This window comes from Drosophila gunungcola, unplaced genomic scaffold (assembly GCF_025200985.1).
Source record: "Drosophila gunungcola strain Sukarami unplaced genomic scaffold, Dgunungcola_SK_2 000045F, whole genome shotgun sequence".
NCBI lineage: Eukaryota > Metazoa > Arthropoda > Insecta > Diptera > Drosophilidae > Drosophila > Drosophila gunungcola.
In genome coordinates this window covers 59,523-75,316 of record NW_026453213.1, presented here as the reverse complement: position 1 = coordinate 75,316, position 15,794 = coordinate 59,523, and the positions used below count along the sequence as shown (strand labels likewise).

Below are 15,794 nucleotides of genomic sequence, written 5' to 3'. Positions count from 1 at the left end.
TTCACAGCCGCAGCCTCCTGTTCCTGTTCCCGGGCGGTCGCACCGGACGACGGCTCAGTTTCTACCTGACGGTTCAAGCGTACGCCGGAAGCCGCCAACACAGTCTCTAGGTCGAACGCCAGGTTCTAGACGAACGCTTTCACCATCTCTGCCGCAGACTTTAGAATTCGACGTATCTGCTGCTCGCACGGCGCTTGTCGTTCATCTTCCTTGGTATCCTCTTTTTCTTAGCTCTGCCTCCGGATATGTTGACTGGCTCCGCTTCTTGCTAACGTAGCGCTTGCGATTCTGTAAGCTGCCGTTCTCTCAACGCATACGACTTTCATAACACTACACACTGGTCCCAAAGTCCAAAATTTGTGCAAGAATCCAATTTTTTTTTTTAAGAGTTGGGCAAAAACAATATTTTATTGCGATAGAGTAATATTCAGGGCAATTGAAAATAATAGAATTTCAATTGAAATTGCATCCCTGCGATCGCTGGCATCCCTGGAAATCAGCTGATCGTTTACCGCAAACTTTGGCATTGCTTTCTCGTGAAATTAATGCAAAGTTTGAAAACAAATTGTGTAAAATCTAATATCTCGATTGCAATAATTCAAAATGGATGATAATTGTGCAGGTATGTGAAATATTATGTAATATTGCGATATTTGTTATATGTGTAATTTCTTTATTAATATGTGTTTTTGTGATGTTATGTGTTTTAGCAATTCTAACCTAACTTTTGTCGTGTTCCGTGGAATAAAGGTATATAGTATTTAATCGTATTTAAGAAACTATTGATACAGATGTTATCTTTAACATATATATTTTTTGATTACACTAATTTTTTTTGCCCGTTTTTGCCCGATTCCATGAAATATTGTTTTTTGACAGACAACATCGATTTGAGCTATGCTGAAATGGTAGAGGTTTGGCTGGCAAATGGTCGTGAAAATAAAAGTATTTATGATTTTGTGCCGCAGCATATTATTAAAACATTAAAGGAACATATAAAGAACTCAATAGACAAGAAAATAGCAAACTTTGTTGCTGCATTAAAAACACGGTTAAACAATTGTAACCGGGATGTTTCAAGACTTAAGAAGAAGCATGAAAATTGGCTCGCATTACGTTTCAAAATCAAATTATTACCATCTGATTTTATGGAAGAGGCCCCCAAAAATGCAGGACGCCCACGACTAAACTATGATACAGGAAGTTGCCGATTAAAGCAAAGATTAGCTGCCGATCTTTCATCTAAAAATAATAACGACGTTAATCTTCTTGCTCATGCAGCAAACTTGGCTGCAAAAAAGGCGCGATTGACCGTTGAGGAAGTATCTTCCAAAGCAGAGCCTGTACCTTTCACTCCAGAAGAAGCCTTAGACTTTTTAATTGAAAACGGCTTTACAAAAAAACAGTATATGAGCATAAGGCTGCAAAGTAAATGCAGGAATTGCGACATTTATCCGAGCTACAAAAAAATTATCGCTGCAAAAGATAAGTGCAGGCCTAAAGGAATAAATAAATAAAACGTTCGCATGCAAGGCAAAATAGTCGACTGAATACCATGACAGATGTTTTTTGTAGAGCACTCGATTCGTCGGATCCATTTGTTTCCAGCATTTACATCAACGATAGACTACTTGCCAACAAAAAATACAACAGTTATCCAATAGCGGTTATTCACCTGTTAAGACAACCAAATGTCAATTTCTTAAATAATAATATTAATACAGATGATGCACATGATGATGGAGATGACTTGGACACAACTGAATTTACTAATGACTAGTCTTTTGATTTAGATGTAGAAAATGATTAATTTAATAAATATATGTGATAAAAAAAATAAATAAAATTAGCCGAAAACTATCCTCATTTTCTATTTTAGTTATTTTTTCATTTAAAATATTTATTTTCTGATAAGAAACTAAAATCTAAGCCATGTAAAACTGAAAGCAATATCAATTGACAAACGGACGTATGAGTAATTTTGTTGTTTATAAGGGGAGGTAAGGAAGGCGTGGCCCGATCGCAAACAATTTTTGCACAGGCTTTTAATATCCAACAACCATTAACTGTACCAAGTTTCAAGCGTATATCTCCATTTTTCTAATTACTGCACAAATTTTGGACTTTGGGACCAGTGTGCACTAGCTGAACAAAGACGCCTCCTTGCGGGCTAGTCGCACCAGGACCGGTTCAATTCTTACAGTTGCAATTGCTCCTTGCTGACATTGATTCACTCGCGTTTGTACTCGTATTAACTTTCACTGATGATAACTGCTCGATGATTGACTGATGACTGATCTTGCTTCCAGCTTCCGGCCTGCATATATAGGCCTCTGTTTACCGTTAAATATCGGTGTCTCCTTGCCTCCTGATTCAAAGTCCACGGTTTTCCGTTCGGCCTTTTGCCCTCTGTGCACGGCAGCAATATCATGGTCCGAAGTCCGGTGCTGTCCCGTTATTTCCTTTTGCACGAGGCCCTTAGCTTCTGCCTTATATTGCTGTCTCTCTCTGACTCTCCCTTTGCTTGCCTGGTGCTCAGGACAACACTCTCTCCCGCCGCACTACCTTCACTACGGGTACTACTACGCGTAACTGGTAACTGGTAGGCCACTGCTTGCATGCATTTATGCTACTTGCTTTTTAATTTGCCTCGCAGTATATAGGCGTAAATATAAACAAAGTAATTTTCAGACTGGCTATAATGCTATATAAGGCCCGATGTTTATTAAGGCCAGAGTAAGATCGAAGATAGGAAATTCTTTTTGTGTTAGAGTTCTGTAAAATCATAAACCCCAAGCCTGATTTTAGCAGGGAGGAATTAAAAATGTAACTAGTAGTTGCAGTTTGAAAGCCTTTGGCAAATCAAAAATTTACGTAGGCTTAGGCGTGTAGATACTTTTTAGCAATTTTACCTCCAAAAATGTTAACAGGATGGTAGGAGCTAAAAGAATGCTCAGAGGCAGAAGTGGGAATTAGGCAAGACGGAGAAGTTTACAGGGAAAATTGTCAACGACATGCAAAAAAAGAATCGGAAAACTTAAGGTCTAATAGCTGTCTGCCGCCGCTTAACCCTTAGAAGGATAGGCAATGGCAGAATAGGGAGACAGTGCAGTGAGCGAAAAGGCTTTAGAAAAGTGAATTGTGTCTCAGTGGTAGGCCCTAACCCCAGATCTGCACTGGTCATCGAGGCATCCAAGATGAGTTGGTAGACACCGCAGCATCCCATCCCCTATCTTCCAAAGCAATAAGCTGCCTACGCACCTCCACCTTTATATCGTGCGCGCCAATATTTGGATCGTTTTGGATCGCGTGCGCAGCGAAAAGAGATAGCGGACAATAAGAGAAGCAAAGACTTCATCCCGTGAGAGTGATTGCACATTTTTCGTTTAACGAGAAAATATGTAAGTGTAAAAGTTTGTCTCTCTTCTATATTATTTTTTGGCGATATTAATAGTATTCTGAGAACCCATTTTAACAGCTCCGTAAAACACAGCTTAGCTGTTAACGTTTTGATTACCTTTTTATTTTAGCTAAAACTGTTATTTAACAGAGACGTATTTAATTGGTACAAAAGGTAACTTTTTTTGAAAACAAACTCAAGATCCACTGATATGGAATTATGTTATAATTTTTGTTATTTAGTTTTAATGAACCTGAACATGAAGTATTTTAGTATTAATATAATTTAATACCGGCGAAAACAGTAAACCTAATTTGGATCCTAATAGAAACCCACTTTTTATCTATCATGGGATCCACAACCTCGAAGGCATCCGACAATACGGCGACGAGGTAAACAACAAGGAGGACATCACTAAATCACAATGTTTTGTGCCTCATTAGTGGACTCTTGATGTACAAGCGATCTGTGCAGATTCGTCGGGACCACTGAATGACTGGTGAAAATCCTAGCTGTCACTCTTCTCTTAAAGCGAATACCTTTTTTTTCTGTTTGTGATGAATGACCAACATTGCCCAATTCCAAGAAATGTCATATAGCATAATTTTTTTATATAAAGTAATTAAAAAATGTATCAATAGTGTGAATTTTCACTGATATTTGTTTCAGCATATGTGTATAATTAATTTTCCGAACCCAGAATTCCACAATGAGAGCTCTAGTCGATGGGAATAAAAAGGGGTAGGTGCGTTGCGTTCGACTTACTGCGTTCGACTTACTGTCAAGCGCCCTTTTATAAAATATATATGTGGGATTTAAGTTTATTATTGTTTATTGATTATTTATTAAGTATTAGAAATGGAAATACACTTAAGCAAAATTTAAATTGAATAAGATCTCTCGTCTCTTGGAACTACTCTCGTCAAAGGCTCGAACTCAACCCTCCGTCTTCTCGTCGTCTGCCTCAAGCCAACTCTCGCTTTTTGCTCATCCTCGTCGTTCGTCTTTAATCTTCATTTGAAGTCTTCTCGTCTTTCGTCTTTACTTTTTGGATCTCACATCATTCGTAGTTCTCGTTCAGCTTAATGGTTGTTGTCAAGGGTAAACGTATGGCATGCTGGCTCCTTAAAACAGATACAATTTAAACATTTATATATATAAAATCATGTAGTATGCATTTTATTATTTTTATAAATTAACTCCAAATATTATTCTTAAATTGATGTTCATGTGGGAGTGAGATTGCATTATTCCCCGAATCCCTCCCATAAAACCCCAGCATTCGTATGGCATGACGCCCTAGACAACGACATAAGCAGCTAAAACTAAGAAGACGAGTAGATGGTCAAAAGACGTATTCCAAAGGAAGACGAGCCGATGGAAAAGAAGACGACGATCACTACAAGATGTGACGACGAGAAGACGAGCAGAGCAACATATCGAGAGGACGAACGTTAGTTGCTGACGGGATCGAGTTGAGTAAAGACGTGCTCAAGCGAAAGACGTGTGACGATGAGACGACGGTTAAATCAAACACAAAAATTCAGATTTCTTACTATGTTAATTAATATTAATAATCAAACTTTTAAATAATAACCTTCTAAATGAATAAAAACCCCACATTTGTGAGCTCGTAGGGACGTATCCGAGGAAAGCTGAAGGTGAAAGTGAAAAGTGCAAAAGACGACTGTGAAAATAACATTTTTTTTTTAAACTATGGCTTGCCTAAACGATCTGATTTCCAATACGCTGAAAAGTGCATCGAAAGAAAGCATTTGTGCACTTCACAAATTCATATTCGACGGAGAAGGGGACAGAAACAATCGCAAACGCTTACGTGAATTTGCTGGCTTTCAGTATGACGAAAATGACGCAATTTATAAATCCAAAAGTGTATACATACACGCGAAATTGAAAGACAAAGATTTGATATCAATATGCGTAGTTTTGGGAATTAACTTCTCTTTTTCAACGAAGTGGACGATTCAGAGAACGAGGAAACCGACGAAGAGAAGGAAAATGACGAAGACAGCCAAAATCATGATGAAATTAGAAGTGTAATTTCAACAGGAGTAGAAATACCATCTACAGGCGAACGGAAGAGAAAGTCGAATTCGCAAGGAATCAAGGAAGTTGATATGCCACGTTTCGCGGGCATAGAAGAGTCATAGAAGAGTCATTTAAACATTTTGATGGGAGGGATGAAATTCTAGTTGAGGTATGGATAAGCGACTTTGAAGATCAAGCCTTACTTATGGGTTGGAAAACGCTACAATAGCTTATCTTGGCCAAAAAGTCACTTAAAGGTGTCGCTAAGATGTTTATATTGAGCGAAAAGGGATTAAATACGTGGAATGTATTAAAGGAGTCTTTGCTAAATGAGTTCAAGTCGAGAGTAAGCAGCAAACAAATACGAAAAACAAACGAAAATGTGCAAGAATACTTTTATCGCATGAAAGATATTGCATCCCGAGGAAATGTTGAGGAAGAAGCTCTTATTCAATATGTGATCGACGGTATCGACGAACTTTCTTTAAATAAATCAATTCTGTACGGTGCTAAAAACATGACCGAATTCAAGTGCAAATTGAAGGACTACCAAACAATAAGTGCAAAATCGAAATAAAATAAGTTATTTGCTACAACTGTGGTGAAAAGGGACATATTTCTGGTGGCTGCAGCAACAAAGAAAAAGGAAGAAAGTGTTTCAAGTGCAACAAATTTGGACACATTTCCAAGAATTGTCCACAAAGCGAAAAGACAGTCGCAGAAAGCAAGCCCCACGCGCGAGTTTTAAGTGAGCATAGTGACACACACACTTTGCGCGAAGACTTAAACAAGCAGTTAGCTTTGCCAAGGTTGAAAGAGTGCAGTGTATAAGATCAAGCCGATTGGACAGTGTAAGCAAGCAGTATCGATTGACAACAATGTTTATGACTTGAACTTCTTCATAGTTCCGTGTGATTGTATGGACACTCGTTTGATTATAGGGGAAGAACTGTGCTTGCAAGCAGAAGTTTCGTTCAGTCCAAGTGGTTTGCGTGTGCGAAAGTTGAACAATCTTGACGAAGATGAATTGGAATCCAATTTAATGCAAATCGAAGCAGTGATTGACAACGAAGAACTCGATATTTATCAATCAGCCAGTGAGTATGCAAAGAAAGAGGTGCGTGAACTAATAACGAAGTACATTCCTAAACCAACGGAGTCAACAAACATTGAAATGAAAATCATTTTAAACGACGAAACCCCAATCTTTTCGCGTCCGCGTAGATTTGCATTCGCTGAAACGAAAGTAATTGACGATCAGATCGAGCAGTGGCTCTCAAACGGCGTAATCGAAGAGTCCGACTCTGAATTTACAAGCACGGTACTGCTAGCTAAGAAAAACGACGGTTCCCAACGACTTTGCGTGGATTATAGGCGTATCAACAAGGTAATAATAAAAGACCACTTTCCGTTGCCCCTGATTAACGACCAGTTTGATCGCTTACAAGAAGCTTTGATGTTCAGAACGATTGACTTGAGGAATGGCTTTTTTCATGTGCCAGTAGCCGATTCCAGCAAGAAGTACACCTCATTCGTGACCCAAAGCGGGCAGTACCAGTTCCTTAAGGTGCCTTTTGGTTTTTCAAACTCACCTGGAGTGTTTCAGAGACATATTAATGCGATTTTCCGAACGCTGAATCGCAGAGGAATCGCTCGCTGATATCATAATACCAGTAAAGGACGAAAAGGAGGCTGTATCGAACCTCAAAAAAGTTATTGGAACTTGCAGCAACTATGGCCTAGAACTCAACCTAATGAAATGTCATTTCCTGCAGACCCGTATTCAGTTTTTAGGTCACATCATCGAGAATAAAACAATTTCCCCGACGCCTTAGAAGATCGATGCCGTTTCGAAATTCAAGACTCCACAGAATCTCAATCAGCTAGAGAGTTTTCTGGGTCTTACCGGATATTTTAGAAAGTTTATCTACAACTATGCTCTTATTTCGAAACCCTTGACTGATCTGACTAAAAATAAAGCAAATTTCGTAATTGGTTCAGAAGAAGAGAATGCGATTGAATCCTTAAAAAGTACTTGACTTCCACCCCTGTTTTGGCAATTTACAACCGCGAAGTATGACACCGAGGTACATACTGATGCATCAATCGATGGTTTTGGCGCCGTACTTTTGCAAAAATCACCAGATGACGGCCAATTTCACCCTGTCTACTTCATGAGTAGGAAAACAACGGATGCTCAGCGAAAATATTCAAGCTACGAATTAGAGGTATTAGCGATTATCGATGCCATAACAAAGTTCAGAGTGTATCTCCTTGGCATTCCATTTAAGATAATCACAGATTGTAATGCATTCGCGAAGACGCTAGACAAGCAAAGCTCCAGGAGTACGACTACAAAGATGAACACCGTTCAGGTTCACGTATGAAGCACGTTGATGCCCTTTCTAGGTACCCGAGAATGACGATCGTTGACGACTCCATTGACATTGGTTTCAAGCAAGCGCAAGAAAAATATGAACACCTGAAAGCTATTATTAAAATCCTAGAAGACTCCAACTCACCATATGAAGACTATTTTCTGAAGGCCGGTGTCCCGTACAAACTTTTCAAGGACTTAGAACTAATTGTATTTCCGAAGGACATGCAGAAGCAGAGCATGGGTAGAGCACATGACCGAGGACACTTTGCTATTAAAAAAACGAAGGCGCTGATTTGCAACGAGTACTTTATCGAAAACATTGACGAAAAAATACAGAAGTACATCGACTTCTGCATTCCGTGCATTTTGACCAACCGCAAGCGTGGAAAACAGGAGGGTTTCCCGCTGCATACCTATCACATTGATTTCTTAGGTCCACTAGACTCCACAAGCAAAAATTATAAGCACATACTCGCCGTAATCGACTCCTTTAGGAAATTCTGTTGGCTTTACCCTACCAAGTCAACCACTGCCAGCGAAGTCATAGCCAAAATACGAGGCCAAAGTTATATATTTGGTAACCCAGCTTGCATTATATCGGACCGAGGCTCAGCTTTTACCGCGCAAGACTATCTTCAGTATTGCGAAGACGAAGGCATAAAGGTGGTGAAAACAACGATAGGCCTACCACGTGTTAACGGACAAGTGGAAAGACTGAATGCCATCATTATTTCAGTTCTATCCAAACTGAGTGTGGATGATCCCACAAGGTGGTACAGACACGTCGATCGAGTTCAACAAGCCATCAACTCCACTTTTTCGAGAAGCATCCTTTTGAGGTTCTAGTCGGAGTCTAAATGAAAAACAAAGATGACCAGAAGCTTCAAGAACTTATCAACAACGAATCCATAGCCTTGTTTCGGAACACGCATAACGACCTTCGACTCAAGGCAAGAAGTCAAAATTTTAAAATATCAAACCGAAAACAAGAAGACCTACAACTTACGACGTAAACCGGCAAAGACTTATAAGATTGATGAACTAGTAGCCATTAAACGAACGCAGTTTGGCGGCGGTCTCAAACTAAAACCGAAGTATTTGGGTCCTTACGAAATAACCAAAGTGAAGCACAATAATGCCTATGATGTCCAAGAAGTCGGCAACTCAGATGGACCAAAAAAGAAAGACGAAACATTCGAGGCGAATGTTTAATCAGAATGGCCTAATGTGGGAGTGAGATTGCATTATTCCCCGAATCCCTCCCATAAAACCCCAGCATTCGTATGGCATGACGCCCTAGACAACGACATAAGCAGCTAAAACTAAGAAGACGAGTAGATGGTCAAAAGACGTATTCCAAAGGAAGACGAGCCGATGGAAAAGAAGACGACGATCACTACAAGATGTGACGACGAGGAGACGAGCAGAGCAACATATCGAGAGGACGAGCGTTAGTTGCTGACGAGATCGAGTTGAGTAAAGAAGTGCTCAAGCGAACGACGTGTGACGACGAAACGACGGTTAAATCAAACACAAAGATTTCTTACTATGTTAATTAATATTAATAATCAAACTTTTAAATTATAACCTACTTAATAAATAAAAACCCCACATTTGGGGGCTCGTCCGGGAAGTATTCGAGGAAAGCTGAAGGTGAAAGTGAAAAGTGACTAAAGACGACTGTGAAAATAACATTTTTTTTCTAAACTATGGCTTGCCTAAACGATCTGATTTCCAATACCCTGAGAAGTGCATCGAAAGAAAGCATTTGTGCACTTCACAAATTCATATTTGAAGGAGAAGGAGACAGAAACAATCGCAAACGTTTACGTGAATTTGCTCGCTTTCAGTATGACGAAAATGACGCAGTTTATAAATCCAAATGTGTATACATACACGCAAAATTGAAAGACAAAGACTTGATATCAATATGCGCAGTTTGGGAATTAACTACGACGTAGAAAATTAGCAGCTGCACATTTTTCGCAATCTGCAGCTTGGCAAACTTCTCTTTTTCAACGAAGTGGACGATTCAGAGATCGAGGAAACCGACGAATAGAAGGAAAATGAGGAAGACAGCCAAAATGATGATGAAATTAGAAGTGTTTTTTCAACAGGAGTAGAAATACCTTCTACAGGCGAAAGGAAGAGAAAGTCGAATTCGCAACGAATCAAGGAAGTTGATATGCCGCGTTTTGCTCTAAGTTTTCTAGACATAGAAGAGTCAATTAAACATTTTGATGGGAGTGATGAAATTCCAGTTGAGGTATGGATAAGCGACTTTGAAGATCAAGCCTTACTTATGGGTTGGAATGCGCTACAAAAGCTTATCTTCGCCAAAAAGTCACTTAAAGGTGTCGCTAAAATGTTTATATTGAGCGAAAAGGGATTAAATTCGTGGAATGCATTAAATGAGTCTTTGCTAAATGAGTTCAAGTCGAGAGTAAGCAGCAAACAAATACATACGCAACTCGGAGAGAGCAAACGACGTGCAAACGAAAATGTGCAAGAATACTTTTATCGCATGAAAGATATTGCATCCCGAGGATTTGTTGAGGAAGAAGCTCTTATTCAATACGTGATCGACGGTATCGACGAACTTTCTTTCAATAAATCAATTCTGTACGGTGCTAAAAACATGAACGAATTCAAATACAAATTGAAGGACTACCAAACAATAAGTGCAAAATCGAAAGTTCTGGAAGGAAGTGTGAAAGACAAAAGCGCTTTTGCAGCAAAAAGTGGTTCAAAAGGTGGCAAAAAAGAAGTCGTTTGCTACAACTGTGGTGAAAAGGGACATATTTCTGGTGGCTGCAGCAACAAAGAAAAAGGAAGAAAATGTTTCATGTGCAACAAATTTGGACACATTTCCAAGAATTGTTCACAAAGATAAAAGGCAGTTGAAGAAAGCAAGCCTAACGCGCGAGTTTTAAGTGAGCACAGTGACATGACGAGCAAAGCAGTTTAAATCCAAAATCAGAATTGCAAGTTCAACAAGTTCAACATTTTGCGCGAAGACTTATACAAGCAGTTAGCTTTGCCAAGGTTGAAAGAGTGCAGTGTATATCTAATTGGATTTGGAAAAGATCGCAATGCCAATAAGATCAAGCCGATTGGACAGTGTAAGCAAGCAGTATCGATTGACAACAGTGTTTATGACTTGAACTTCTTCATAGTTCCGTGTGATTGTATGGACACTCGTTTAATAATAGGGGAAGAACTGTGCTTGCAAGCAGAAGTTTCGTTCAGTCCAAGTGGTTTGCGTGTGCGAAAGTTGAACAATCTTGACGAAGATGAATTGGAATCCAATTTAATGCAAATCGAAGCAGTGCTTGACAACGAAGAACTCGATATTAATCAATCAGCCAGTGAGTATGCAAAGAAAGAGGTGCGTGAACTAATAACGAAGTACATTCCTAAACCATCAAAGTCAACAAACATTGAAATGAAAACCATTTTAAACGACGAAACCCCAATCTTTTCGCGTCCGCGTAGATTTGCATTCGCTGAAACGAAAGTAATTGACGATCAGATCGAGCAGTGGCTCTCAAACGGCGTAATCGAAGAGTGCGACTCTGAATTTACAAGCCCAGTAGTGCTTGCTTAGAAAAACGACGGTTCCCAACGACTTTGTGTGGATTTCAGGCGTATCAACAAGGTAATAATAAAAGACCATTTTCCGTTGCCCCTGATTGACGACCAGCTTGATCGCTTAAAAGAAGCTATGAAGTTCAGCACGATTGACTTGAGGAATGGCTTTTTTCATGTGCCAGTAGCCGATTCCAGCAAGAAGTACACCTCATTCGTGACCCAAAGCGGGCAGTACCAGTTCCTTAAGGTGCCTTTTGGTTTGTCAAACTCACCTGGAGTGTTTCAGAGACACATTAATGCGATTTTCCGAACGCTGACTCGCAGAGGAATCGCTCTCCCTTACGTTGACGATATCATTATACCAGCAAAGGACGAAAAGGAGGCTGTATCGAACCTCAAAGAAGTTATTGGAACTTGCAGCAACTATGGGCTAGAACTCAACCTAAAGAAATGTCATTTCCTGCAGACCCGTATTCAGTTTTTAGGTCACATCATCGAGAATAAAACAATTTCCCCGACGCCACAGAAGATCGATGCCGTTTCGAAATTCAAGACTCCACAGAATCTCAAGCAGCTAGAGAGTTTTCTGGGTCTTACCAGATACTTTAGAAAGTTTATCTACAACTATGCTCTTATTTCGAAACCCCTGACTGATCTGACTAAAAATAAAGCAAATTTCGTAATTGGTCCAGAAGAAGAGAATGCGATTGAATCCTTAAAAAAGTACTTGACTTCCACCCCTGGTTTGGCAATTTACAACCCGAAGTATGACACCGAGGTACATACTGATGCATCAATCGATGGTTTTGGCGCCGTACTTTTGCAAAAATCACCAGATGACGGCCAATTTCACCCTGTCTACTTCATGAGTAGGAAAACAACGGATGCTCAGCGAAAATATTCAAGCTACGAATTAGAGGTATTAGCGATTATCGATGCCATAACAAAGTTCAGAGTGTATCTCCTTGGCATTCCATTTAAGATAATCACAGCTTGTAATGCATTCGCGAAGACGCTAGACAAGCAAAGCTCCAGGAGTACGACTACAAAGATGAACACCGTTCAGGTTCACGTATGAAGCACGTTGATGCCCTTTCTAGGTACCCGATAATGACGATCGTTGACGACTCCATTGACATTGGTTTCAAGCAAGCGCAAGAAAAATATGAACACCTGAAAGCTATTATTAAAATCCTAGAAGACTCCAACTCACCATATGAAGACTATTTTCTGAAGGCCGGTGTCCCGTACAAACTTTTCAAGGACTTAGAACTAATTGTATTTCCGAAGGACATGCAGAAGCAGAGCATTGGTAGAGCACATGACCGAGGACACTTTGCTATTAAAAAAACGAAGGCGCTGATTTGCAACGAGTACTTTATCGAAAACATTGAAGAAAAAATACAGAAGTACATCGACTTCTGCATTCCGTGCATTTTGACCAACCGCATGCGTGGCAAACAGGAGGGTTTCCCGCTGCATACCTATCACATTGATTTCTTAGGTCCACTAGACTCCACAAGCAAAAATTATAAGCACATACTCGCCGTAATCGACTCCTTTAGGAAATTCTGTTGGCTTTACCCTACCAAGTCAACCACTGCCAGCGAAGTCATAGCCAAAATACGAGGCCAAAGTTATATATTTGGTAACCCAGCTTGCATTATATCGGACCGAGGCTCAGCTTTTACCGCGCAAGACTATCTTCAGTATTGCGAAGACGAAGGCATAAAGGTGGTGAAATCAACGACAGGCCTACCACGTGTTAACGGACAAGTGGAAAGACTGAATGCCATCATTATTTCAGTTCTATCCAAACTGAGTGTGGATAATCCCACAAGGTGGTACAGAACGTCGATCGAGTTCAACAAGCCATCAACTCCACTTTTTCGAGAAGCATCGACGCCACTCCTTTTGAGGTTCTAGTCGGAGTCTAAATGAAAAACAAAGATGACCAGAAGCTTCAAGAACTTATCAACAACGAGTCCATAGCCTTGTTTCGGAACACGCGTACGACCTTCGACTCAAGGCAAGAAGTCAAAATTTTAAAATTTCAAACCGAAAACAAGAAGACCTACAACTTACGACGTAAACCGGCAAAGACTTATAAGATTGGTGAACTAGTAGCCATTAAACGAACGCAGTTTGGCGGCGGTCTCAAACTAAAACCGAAGTATTTGGGTCCTTACGAAATAACCAAAGTGAAGCGACAATAATGCCTATGATGTCCAAGAAGTCGGCAACTCAGATGGACCAAAAAAGAAAGACGAAACATTCGAGGCGAATGTTTAATCAGAATGGCCTAATGTGGGAGTGAGATTGCATTATTCCCCGAATCCCTCCCATAAAACCCCAGCATTCGTATGGCATGACGCCCTAGACAACGACATAAGCAGCTAAAACTAAGAAGACGAGTAGATGGTCAAAAGACGTATTCCAAAGGAAGACGAGCCGATGGAAAAGAAGACGACGATCACTACAAGATGTGACGACGAGGAGACGAGCAGAGCAACATATCGAGAGGACGAGCGTTAGTTGCTGACGAGATCGAGTTGAGTAAAGAAGTGCTCAAGCGAACGACGTGTGACGACGAAACGACGGTTAAATCAAACACAAAGATTTCTTACTATGTTAATTAATATTAATAATCAAACTTTTAAATTATAACCTACTTAATAAATAAAAACCCCAAATATATATATACTTTATAGGGTCGAAGATGTCTCCTTCACTGCGTTGCAAACTTCTGACTGAAATTATAATACCCTCTGCAAGGGTATAAACACCAAAGTTGTAATTGCTGTTAATTATTTTTTTGTTGTTCTTATGGGAGCTATATGATACAGTCGTCCGATCTAAATAAAATAAAACCGTTATTCAGAATTATTAAATCAATACTATACCTTAAAGAATTAAGCTTCCCCGAGGGTGCCGACTGGTAATGAAGTTACATTGCCAGAATTCAAGCTTTCGGCTTTACTTTTTCAATACCAAAGTCATATGGCGCCGTCTCCGGGACATGGTATTGGGTTACCATAACAGTGTTAAAAAAAACTTCGTATATCCAAAAAAAATATTTCTTAACCATGTAAAACAATTATGACGTTCGCACTTTCAACCCGCAAAATTTATTATTTCAAATTTGTGATATCAAAAATTGTGAAGAAAAATTATTAAGTATTCGACCAAATAAGAACATTTTTTTAAATTTTCTTTTTCGTCGCGCTGCAAGAAAATGACCGTGTTGATATAAAAATTAAAGGTTTTTTTTATTTCCTGGAAATAATATTGGGATAGTTGGACTTTATTTAAAACTAAAACTTAATATCAAACGAAATTAACTCTTAGCGGAGAACAACCATGTTAGAACAACCATGTTGATAATCTCACCTTCAAAATACAAAATTTCTGAGTTTAACTTTATTAAGAATAAAACTTAATGGATACACCTTAAAACTCGGCACGCTGCGATAGGCAAAAATTCAAATACTTGGATAAAGCGGGCCGAATGTGAACATTTTATATGTGAATAAATTAAGTCGAATGCTTAATTAATTTACGTCACGAAAATTGATATACATAAGAAATTTTGTATGTTGAAGGTTCGATCTTCACGGCTTTTTTACCTCGTCAAGAGGTGTTTTTTTTATATATATAATTAAATAATATTTATTTACATTAATAAACTTACATTAACAAACTAAAGTTAATAAAATATATAAAGGATCGCCACAGAATAAACTTTACAATATATTGATAATGGCGAAAAAATTACATTTTTATGTTTTTTATTATGTTTTTTGCGGTATAACATTTTTTTTATATTTTAATTACGTAAAATTATACAACTTTTAAAGAATGTAAGAAAAAATTTGCGGAGAACATCAAAAATAGTGACCAGATTATCAAAAAAAAATGTTACATGCATCTTAAAGCCGATGAATATTTCGAGGTAATCTAATTTCTAATTTCTAATTCTAAATTCTAATTTTATTTTTTCAATTTTTTTGAAACAACGCAATTTAAGAAAAAAAAAAAGCTCTTTGTGATTACTTGCTGACTTATGTGAAAAACTATTGTTCAAAATTTCAAAAGAACCGGTTCGGAAGATTTTGAGTTCTTTTGTTTACGAACATCATAATATACGATTTCGGGAAAATCGATTTACAGTTTTTTATACGTGAACAATCTTGTAGCACGGCCGGTCGTTTGAATCGCTGTAACTCCGTTAGTTTTACTCGGATTGACTTGAAATTATAATATTCTCAACATATTGTTCATTCAGAAAAAGTTTAAGACCCTACCGCGCCCTTAAATGTAAAATATACTTTCCTTGGCAAAGGAACTCTGTAATGAATTTGTTCTACATATACT

General features: G+C 38.8%; 1 long non-coding RNA gene across 1 annotated transcript; it reads left to right on the top strand.

Annotated features, from left to right (window-relative positions):
- Positions 1 to 541: 541 nt before the first annotated feature.
- Positions 542 to 960, top strand: LOC128264018 (uncharacterized). Its single transcript, XR_008268634.1, has 3 exons — positions 542 to 622; positions 711 to 750; positions 880 to 960. It is a non-coding gene; the product is annotated as an uncharacterized LOC128264018 (long non-coding RNA).
- Positions 961 to 15,794: the final 14,834 nt, after the last annotated feature.